Source organism: Lissotriton vulgaris, chromosome 1_2, assembly GCF_964263255.1.
Source record: "Lissotriton vulgaris chromosome 1_2, aLisVul1.2, whole genome shotgun sequence".
Classification (NCBI taxonomy): Eukaryota; Metazoa; Chordata; class Amphibia; order Caudata; family Salamandridae; genus Lissotriton; species Lissotriton vulgaris.
Window position 1 is genome coordinate 38,215,609 of NC_141686.1, and position 10,287 is coordinate 38,225,895.

General features: G+C 44.8%; 1 protein-coding gene across 1 annotated transcript in view; it reads right to left on the bottom strand.

Moving 5' to 3' along the window:
• RESF1 (retroelement silencing factor 1) overlaps positions 1-10,287 on the bottom strand; it is a 376,576-nt gene that overhangs the window by 277,529 nt on the left and 88,760 nt on the right. The gene's annotated exons all lie outside the window — the stretch shown is intronic.

The window sequence follows — 10,287 nt, forward strand, 5'->3', positions numbered from 1 at the left end:
TGTAGACATCAGTTGGTTTCACCCTTCGGCACAGCTCAGTGGGTAATTGGTCCTACTACTTAAGGGCACATGCAACAACAGCTGTATAACGTGATGCATCCTGTATTTACCAGTGGTTTCCCTTACAACTGTAGGGAGCATGCAACAACAGCCTAATAACGTGATAAATCCTGTATTTACAAGTGGTTAACGCTACACACCAACTGTTAGCATCTAGCTATGACAAGTGCTCTCATTGATCTAGTCCAGGCTTGATGTGGTGGATGATTCTTGTTTTTGGATTTATTCACCCTTTTTAGAGCGGTGCTTCACCAGTCCTGAGCCGTAGCCAGGCGAGGTGAGGTGTTCACTTCTTGCTTATAAGGTAAGAAGCATCCTGTGAAACTTGAAATGTTTTCAATTTCCACGATCTATATATTTTACATGAATTTGGTCAGTGTGCCTGTTCAAAGTCCAAGATTTGGACTACACCTATGTGGATAATTCGCACCTGGTATACTAGACAGACCTATCTCAGACAGGTATGGGGGGATTAGCTCACACCATGCTTTTCTATTTCAGCCCACTGCTGATTGTTTGAAGAGATCTGGAACAGACACAACCGGGAGGTTCAGGTACTTTTCTGTGTCGTTCCCACACTACACTTTACTTTTCTATCACATTGGGTTTCTTTGTTTGCAGTAGCTGTATCTTAAAAGGTCCTGAAGAAAGCAAGGCTATTGGCCAGAGTTTGCTGAAACATGTCGACCACGTTACACCACTAGACAGGTTATAAATTCACCCTGTCTTGGCTATTTTTTAATATTGGTGCTAGGAGTTATACCCTATTAAATTATTTTTTGCTCCTTGAAACCAATTTTATTCACTTTCCTTTATTTGTCCTGGTTTTCCTTGCACTGCACATTACACCTTTTTAACCCTGTCAGTTACTTCACCAACACTTATGGTTTCAACCATAACACCAACACCTACTGACTAACAGGAAGGCCAACCCCTTTCTGCCAGAACACCAAGATCCGGTATAGTGTTGGTCCTCGGAGCCCCAAATGATGAAGGGCGGTTCCGAGTGGTGACTGATGGGAGCCAGAGACCAGACACTGATCTTGATCTGGCCTGTTTTATAGCACTCGCCCCTTAGTCATATGGCCAGTGGGAGCGCTACACCCTCTCTGTCTTTGATATTTAGTCTGTCTCACTCTTGACCCTCTGATACTCTCTTGTGATTAATGGCCAACCCCATACCCATCGCCGGCGCGATTTACACTGATGGACAGCCACGCGAAAAAGAACCCACTACACTTTCGTGCTCGATCATGGCATGGAAGCGTATACAATGCATTATGCGGACTCCCACACTACACTCACCAGCGCTGCCGCTGGTATATCATCCCAAATTGACGCTACTACAGGAAACATGCATTTCGCCAACTCCTAGGCCGGGTCCACATCAGCACATGGGGGGGGACCTGTATCTCAAGGGGGCACATTTCGCACCATATACACATTTTTCTAAACGCACCAGCCGACCCCAATGGACACTTTTCTATACATACACCTTCGACAGGGTTTGCGTTCCATTACCCCGGATTTCCCGCATGAACCACCAGTCTCCTCCAGCTCCACGTGATGCTTAGGGCTACATCGCCGAAACGCTTTGTCTCAATAATATATCACACCACATTTTCGCAATGCCTCAAGCCTCCCTGCCCTGCACGAGCACACTGGGATGCAGAACTAGTCTTTAAACTATCCAACGAGCAGTGGGGGTACTGTTGCACACAGACAGAGCAAATCTCAGCTAGCAGCAGACTGCGGATCACGCATTACAAATTCATACAACACACCTATTACACTCATGCTAGGATGAACAGATACAAACTCGGGGAATCAGATTGAAGCGATAGGTGTAGCTGTCAAAATGCGGATTTTCTGCATTTGGCCTGGAGTTGTCATGGGGTACATGATTACTGGGGTCAAGTCCTGGACGCTCTGGAGCAGATGACCATGATCTCTATACCGAAAACTCCTCATGGCATTGTTGGGCTACACGGAACACATCCGTAAGCCACACAGAAAGTATGTCTCCATAGGTCTCTTGCTGGCCAAAAGAGTGGCCTGGCCTGTAGGTGGGGTACGGGCACCTAAGTTTAAAGATTGGATAAAAGACTTGGTGTACTGCCAGGAACAGCTATCCCATTATGCGGAGCTACTTCCCACTGCCTCTCACCCTACAGACATCTGGGGTACCCATACATGTTATTTACTCGCACACCCAAATGCACACCCAGTTGCTGACGCGACAACATCCTCGACCATACACTCGCCTCATGGACAGACGAGAGCTCCCTTTTCACCTCTGCAGCACTAGTGTCATTCCCACCTCATGCCTTATTGCTGAACTCCTCCTTCCTTAACCTATTTCTACATGGACACGTTATGCAGTTCAGCATAACCATTCAGGATAAGTGCATGCCCTGTGCTTTTCATTGTTTGACAGCTATTCTCCAAGAAGGAAACTAAATGCATGGCTCCTTAAGATATGAGACTTACCTACAAGCTGCTCCTAATCCTTAACCTCTCCAAAACGAATTACTTGGTGGGCTGGAGGAAGGAGTCAATAGTACTTCCATAGCAAACACAGGTTTCCATTTGCACAAAAATTTCCTCTACAACCCCCATGCAACTATAGCATTACAGCCAAAGTTCTTTGTCTGTGCTAGTCTGACTCTGATACACATCCTATCATTTACCAGTTTTGATATGTCAGATTTGTAACTCTTGCTACGGAAAACCTGCCAAGACAAAGGCCAAGATTAACAGCCTGGTTGTTTGAGGGATAGCTTGAAATGTGAATAAAGCTGCCCTTCAATTGGTCATGGGTTCATACCGGTGCCTCCAAAGCAGGAAAAATATTGGCTCCCTTAAGCAAGTAACACTTACTTTCCCCGGATTTCAGGGAGAGCCTTTACAATGTGTTTGCCATGGGGAGTAGTTCTTAAGGCTGTGGTGAAGACTTAGAAAACTCTTGGTGCTCTATCTAATCAAGAGAAGGGGAGGGTATTACCCACCCAAAAAATGCAACTCTTGGTGCTGTATCTAATCAAGAGAAGGGGGGGGGGGTATTACCCACCCAAAAAATGCAAAGTTCTAGAGAGACAATGTAGGAATGGTTACAATCTGAAAGATAACAAAAGCTATAAACTGGCACTTAAAGAGTTTGATGCCAAAATTGTTAGACCAGGTAACAAAACCAGGCACATTTTCTTGATAGGTATAAAGTTTCTAGCCAGCCACAGCAGGTTCTACCAGTCCCTACCAACCCTCGACTGTGAGCAGTTAACATCCCATTTTCAGTCCAAAATCTTGATAATTCAGGCCAGCTTGTCCTCCAGCTTACAATCACACGTTGAGGTACTGGATATAATACAGAGAAACAGAGACCTGCTAATCAATGTGTTGTTATCCAATTTTAAGCCTATTTTGCTGGAAGGTTCATGGACAGCTCTAAGGAGTTTACAATCTGGTTCTCCATATGACCCTTGCCAGCCTGGCCTGTATGAATCAGGGGTAATTAACGCTTTGGTAAATAGGGCGCTTAACTGATCACTAGAATTAGCTAGAGTATCTAGCTCCTGGAAGTAAGCCAAAATTCTGCCCTTATTAAAGAAACCTTCAGCGGATCCTGGAGTACAGTCTAACTATAGACCAATAACCCTGGGAGTACAGTCTAACTATAGACCAATACCCCTGCTCCCAGCATTCTCTAAGATATTGGAGAATCGTGTGAATCATCAGTTTTCCACATATCTGGAATTCAATAACCTGCTCCACTCTAGCCACTTTAGAATACATCAAAGAAATTCTAGATATAGAGGGACAGGGAAATGCAGTGCTTATTATGCTAGCAGCCTTTGATATGGTCCCCCAAGATACAGCGTCCTGAGGCGTCTGCAATCAACTGGAATAGTGGGTCAGGCCCTGAATTGGCTCTCCTCATTTCTAGAAGGAAGAAGTCAACAGGTACGGATTCCTTCTTTGTCCTCGGAGCCCTGTGAGTTGCCAGTGAAAATGCCCCAGGGCTCTGCTTTGAGCCCTATATTTTTTAATGTATACCTCACTCCTCTTGCTCAGTTAGCGGCAGTAAATGAAAAAGGGCACTCGGGGTACTGCCCAGTAACCACTGACTGCACAGGACCACAGGGAAAGACTTCAAAGTAAACCCTGGTCTCTGTCCTGGTATAGTAGTCGATGTAGAAATGTGTTGTGCCTGTGTGGGAGGAAACAAAGAATGGACTGCTAGTCATTTTGTACTCGCAAATATGAAGTAATTGCTATTCAGTTCAACATGCATGAATGTCAGATCTAATACTAGTAATTGTAGGTCTCCAGTGTGGAATATTCACTACTTTCATAATCAACCCACCCACTTCCCAAAAAGAGAAAAGTAAAAAAAAGACAAGAAAATGTAAGATACTTGTTCCTTGCTCAAGCATCAAGATGTACTGGAAACTAACTTTTAAATATGTGCCCTCGTGGATAGCAACATCAGCCATCAGCCAGTATGGCATAGTGTAGACGTTAGGTTTCGCCTGTACATCACTTGCTCTGAGCTTATGAAATCTCTTGTATTTAATACATCTTAAAAGGGGGATCTTATCAGTTCCCACGCCGAATTACTTTGTCCATTCGCTTTTGTTTGAAACTTTTTTTTAACTTCCCCCTGGCTGCACGCATTTATGATACTTCTACTAAAGCTGTTTACATTGTTTAAGCCCCATTCACTGTTAAGATAAGATCTCTTCCCACAGAAAAGGCATACAGCTTCTAACTATGCTGGAATACTTACTTTTTATTACTTAGTTGTGTAAAGCAGTTGCTTTAGTCTTCGAACGTTTGTGGCATTTCCTATTTATGCCTCAGTACCTTTCTTTGCACTTCGTAGGCATTTTCAAATTGATATTTCCAACGTAAATTTATTTGGTCATTATGATCAATTTCTAAATGTTGCACTAAACATTGCGTGTTAAAAATAATGAGAATATACAATAGCTATGCTATATTTTACTACTAAACAGGCAGCCACAAGTGCAGTTACCTTACAGACTACAGGGCTACGATTGTAATGGTAACGCAGGAGCAATGACACCAGGACCAAAAGCTCTAGCTACCCCAATAAACACCAACATTTGCTATGTTTTACTACTAAACAGGCAGTCACAAGTGCAAGCACCTTGCAGAAAACAGGGTCATGATTTGAATGAGGCAGCAGGTGCAGTAGCACCAGGCCCAAAGTTTGTCAGAACTCCTCAAAAACATAATATTGGTATATTTGACTACTGAACAGGCAGTCGCAATTGCAGTTAGCTTGCAGTTAAAAGGGACTTGATTTGAATGGTACAGCTTGTGCAGTGGCTCTGGGACCAAAAGCTCTAGGGACCTCAAAGAAACCCAGAGTATTGCTAAATCTAAATTTGACTACTGAACAAGACAGTCACAAGTGAAGTTCTCTGGCAGGCATTAGGGCTATGATTTCAATAGTGCTGCATGTGCAGTGGCACTGGGGCCAACATTTGTAAAAACTCCTCTAAAGACATGATATTGCTATTACATCAATCAATTCTATTATTTCCCTTTTTCATTTTTCAAAATGTTGTTACTTACCTGACTTATAACACTAGTAACAGCACAATATATTGCCTCTTTGTACATAAACAAGTCATTACACTTTAACAGAATTTTTGTAATTTATATTGTACAACTACAGAGCAAGCTACAACTTACAACAAAAAATTGCTTATTAATCACATAGGTGAAACCTAATGCATAAACAAATGCTTGTTCTGTGTGAAGCTATGCTGCCTCAGCAACTTGACATTTTACTTATTTCGTTGAGACATGCCCTCCTCACACACATTACAGGTGACACTAGGCTCCCTGAATACAGCCCCTCTGAGGATCAGATGCAGATGGGTGACTTGGGGGGGGGGGGGGGGGGGGGGCGGCTATCACAAATTTACCGTACTCTATTCAATAACACCCCCACATCGCTGGGCAAGTTAGGGATCAATGGGTGGAATGGGTGGGTCCTCTTGACAATGTGGATTGGCGAGATGCCCTTATGGCCCCCAGAATAGGCACAGTCTCTGCCAAACTCAAGCTGGTTCAGTTATACTACCTACAAGCAGCGTAACTCACCCGCTTGCGCCTGCACAGAGCAGGGTTGCGCCCAGATGCGGCCTGCACGCAATGCCAACATGCCCCAGCCGGCTTCCTCCACATGGTTTGGTCATGCCCCCGCTTGGGGCAGTACTGGGGGTCCATTGAGGGAGTATTACCGGAGGTGTTAGGCTAGGTTCTTCATGACCCGCGACACTCCTTGTTGGGAATCACCGATGGGTTAGACGGGTCCAGGTCTGACAAGTTGTTTTACAACACAGCTATGATGGTGGCCAAGCGGGACAGTGCGGTGGTCTGGATAAGCCCTCATCCTCCTGCCCTGGAGAATTGGTGAAGAGGAGTGGACTGGTGTGCGACCCACGAGAAAGCCATGTGCACAGCGAAGGGGTGTGCACAGAAATTCCGTAGAGTGTGGGGGAAGTTGTAGGGGGCGGTCGAGGGACCCGATTGACTGGATTCCAATTTTTACTAGGGTTTTTAAAAAGATCTTGATTGGGGGGGGGGTATAATGATGCAATGAATGTATTTCTATCTGTGATTTCCATGACCTGGCTGGTTTGTTGTTCTTCCTTTACTTTTCAAATCAATAAAAATTTGCTTATAAAAAAAACACATTTGACTTATTTGAAGAAAAAGGCACAGCTAAATTTAAAATACTGCTTTAGCTAATTTGTCAATTGTTGTTTTCAACTGAATAAACTATGGTGGAGACCAAGAATTAAAAGTAAACAAGATTTACTACACTCATCATACAAAAGAGTATTGAGAGCCAAATTACTACCGTCCCTTAACTACGAACAACAGGCATTTCCAGGTAAGTTTGCGCAGGACTTGGAAAAATACACTGCACAGCATATTAAAAGATATTTTGTCTACCAGCCTGCACTAGAAACATCCTGATACGTTTAGAATTCCATCTCAACCAACACAAATTAGAGGAGATGGCTGCTCTGACGAAATACTTCTATTTAACAATGGCGGCTTCAGAGAAAACCTTGAAGGCCGTCATAAAATCTATTTTCCTGCTACTGAGTAACCCTTGGTCTGCCTCTCTTGGCACAGCCAAAGACCTTTTGCAACTTACCACATAGAACTGGGATCCTAGCACAATTAACTACGCTACCATCAAAACAACAATGAAAAAACAATTACAACTACGCTCTCGCACCCTGGACATGGAACTCTTGGTAGCCAGGGACATCCATATAACCCAAAGTCTCCCTCATGTACTGCCTAGCCACAAGCTCCACCTCACGCAGCCAGTGAGGAGACCAGCATTACATCAGATTCTTGCAGCCAGATTACATCCGCTACCTCTAAAAGAACTAAATCCATCTGGGAAAGCACGCCTGGGAATCACAGTGTCGTCCCTGTAATTATAAAAAAAATTCCCGAGCGCATCTCTTACTTTGCTGCCCTGCCCTGGGGCCAGTTCGCAGACTCCATCTCAGACTCATTCTTCTCCAACTTGGCACCCGCACAGCAAAGGAGGCCGTCCAACAGCTTTATACTCTGGACAATGTGAAGGATATGGCCAACTTTGGGAAATTAGTTTACCATACTTGTATAATATTGAAGGATAAGTCCCCACAGGCTAAGCATGGTGAACAGTCCGGTGGCCCCCAAACGCCAGGGCCATTGTCTTGGAGGTCTGGCCTTCATTAAACTTCTGATTCACCTTGGGATTCTTTTAGTCTTAAAGCTTTGCTGCTATGTTGTATGTTTTAACAAAAAAAGGACAATTTTTTTTATAAATATATATATATATATATATATATATATATATACACACACATATATATATATATATATATATATATATATATATATTTTTTTTTTTATTCAATGGCCTCGAAACGCGTAGGGCGAAGAATAATTCGAGCATCACAGAGGAATGAGGAAGCTGTTTTGTGCCTTCTGAAAGCTTGGGCCATTGAATAAAACAAATTAACACGGCTGTCCAGCCGTGCAGAGGAGCACCATCTTGTTAAGCAAAGGGGCCGAAGCTGGGAATTGAGCCCGACTGTATGGCAGCAGCAACCTTAACTACTAAAGGAAAGTGTCCCTGTGAATGAACAAAGCACTGAAATAGCTTTTAATTATGTTCGGCACAAGGAGCCCACTACGGGTAATTTGACAAATCTCCAAGGGACTACAATACCCAGCATGCAAATGCAAATCATGACGTACCAGAAGCTGTCAATTAAAATGCGTGCATCATGGAGACATCGTGAAACGCCGAAACAAAGAAGCAAGCCCCTGATGAGAGGCGGACGGCCTCGAAACGCGTAGGGCGAAGAATAATTCGAGCATCACAGAGGAATGAGGAAGCTGTTGTGTGCCTTCTGAAAGCTTGGGCCATTGAATAAAACAAATTAACACGGCTGTCCAGCCGTGCAGAGGAGCACCATCTTGTTAAGCAAAGGGGCCGAAGCTGAGAATTGAGCCCGACTGTATGGCAGCAGCAACCTTAACTACTAAAGGAAAGTGTCCCTGTGAATGAACAAAGCACTGAAATAGCTTTTAATTATGTTCGGCACAAGGAGCCCACTACGGGTAATTTGACAAATCTCCAAGGGACTACAATACCCAGCATGCAAATGCAAATCATGACATACCAGAAGCTGTCAATTAAAATGCGTGCATCATGGATGCATTCAAGGAATGTCCTTGAAACCTCCTCGCAAACGACTACTGGAAAAACTCTCCTGGATATTCCAGAAATAACCACTAAGGAGCTGACCACACTCATTAACCAAACTAAGTCCGGCTCTCCCGCCGATCTAATACCAGCCAAATTCATCTCCCCGCTAATCGAGATATTAGGTCCTCATATTCAGCAACTTCTCAACCTATCCTTTACCAAAGGTCAGCTCCCACTCGCTTGGAAGGAAGCGGTAGTGAACCCCATTCGGAAAAATTCCACCTTGCCCTGGTCTGCACTCTCCAACCTTCGCCCGATTTCTCTCCTTCCTTTCATCAGCAAACTAGCAGAAAAGCACGTTAACACCACTCTTTCCAACTTTATCGAAGCGACAGGGGGCCTGGACCAATCCCAATCTGGATTCAGGCCCAACCACAGCACTGAATCGGCCCTCCTTTCTGTGACAGATCAGATCAAAATGTCACAAGACAAAGGGGGCTCTATGATTGTGCTGTTGGACCTGTCCGCAGCCTTCGATACCGTGTCTCATAACACCCTGCTGAGCCGGTTGAAAGGAGTAGGAATCGGAGGCGTAGCACTATCTTGGTTGGAGAGTTTCCTTTCCGGGAGGTCGCAATCTATCAGCCTGGGCCCCTTCAGTTCCATCTCAAGGGGGCTCACAAAGGGGGTGCCACAGGGCTCATGCCTCAGCCCTACATTGTTTAATGTCTATGTGGCCCCCCTTGCTGAGATTGTGCGGAAATATGGGTTCATACCGGTTTCCTACGCCGACGACACCCAGCTCCTCTACCCTTTCTGCTCCCTTGGCCTCAAAACCAAGGAGAACTTTGCTGAGGGTATGAGAGCGGTGTCACACTGGATGGCAAGGAATTGCCTCCAGTGTAATGTAACAAAAACAGAGGTCTTGCTCTTTGGTAAAGCAAGTATCCTTTGGTCCCCCGACTGGTGGCCACTTGATCTTGGCCCAGTACCTGCACCCAAACCCCACGTTAAAAATCTCGGAGTGAAGCTGGATCAAAAACTGACCCTAAAAGATCACAAACTATATTGCGGGTCTGTGTTTTCACACCATTGGTCTGCTTAGGCCTGTCTTTCCTTTTCTCCCGGCCACATGTAGAAAGACACTTGTACAGGCCTTGGTAACTAGTCGTCTGGACTACTGTAACGGCCTGCTAACGTTAGCTAATGCAGACGCTGTAGGCCGCTTGCAGGTAGTCCAGAACACGGCTGCAAGACTGGTCATGGGTGTACCCGCTAGAACTCCTTCTAAGCCCCTGCTGAAAGAACTGCACTGGCTCCCCATACGGCAGCGCATCAATTTTAAGATCTGTTGCACGGTGCATAAATGCCTGTATGGAGCAAGTCCTAAATACCTATCCCAGTCCCTGGAACTGTACCAGCCCAGCAGGTCCCTCCGCTCATGCAATCAAGCCCTTTTAAAACCT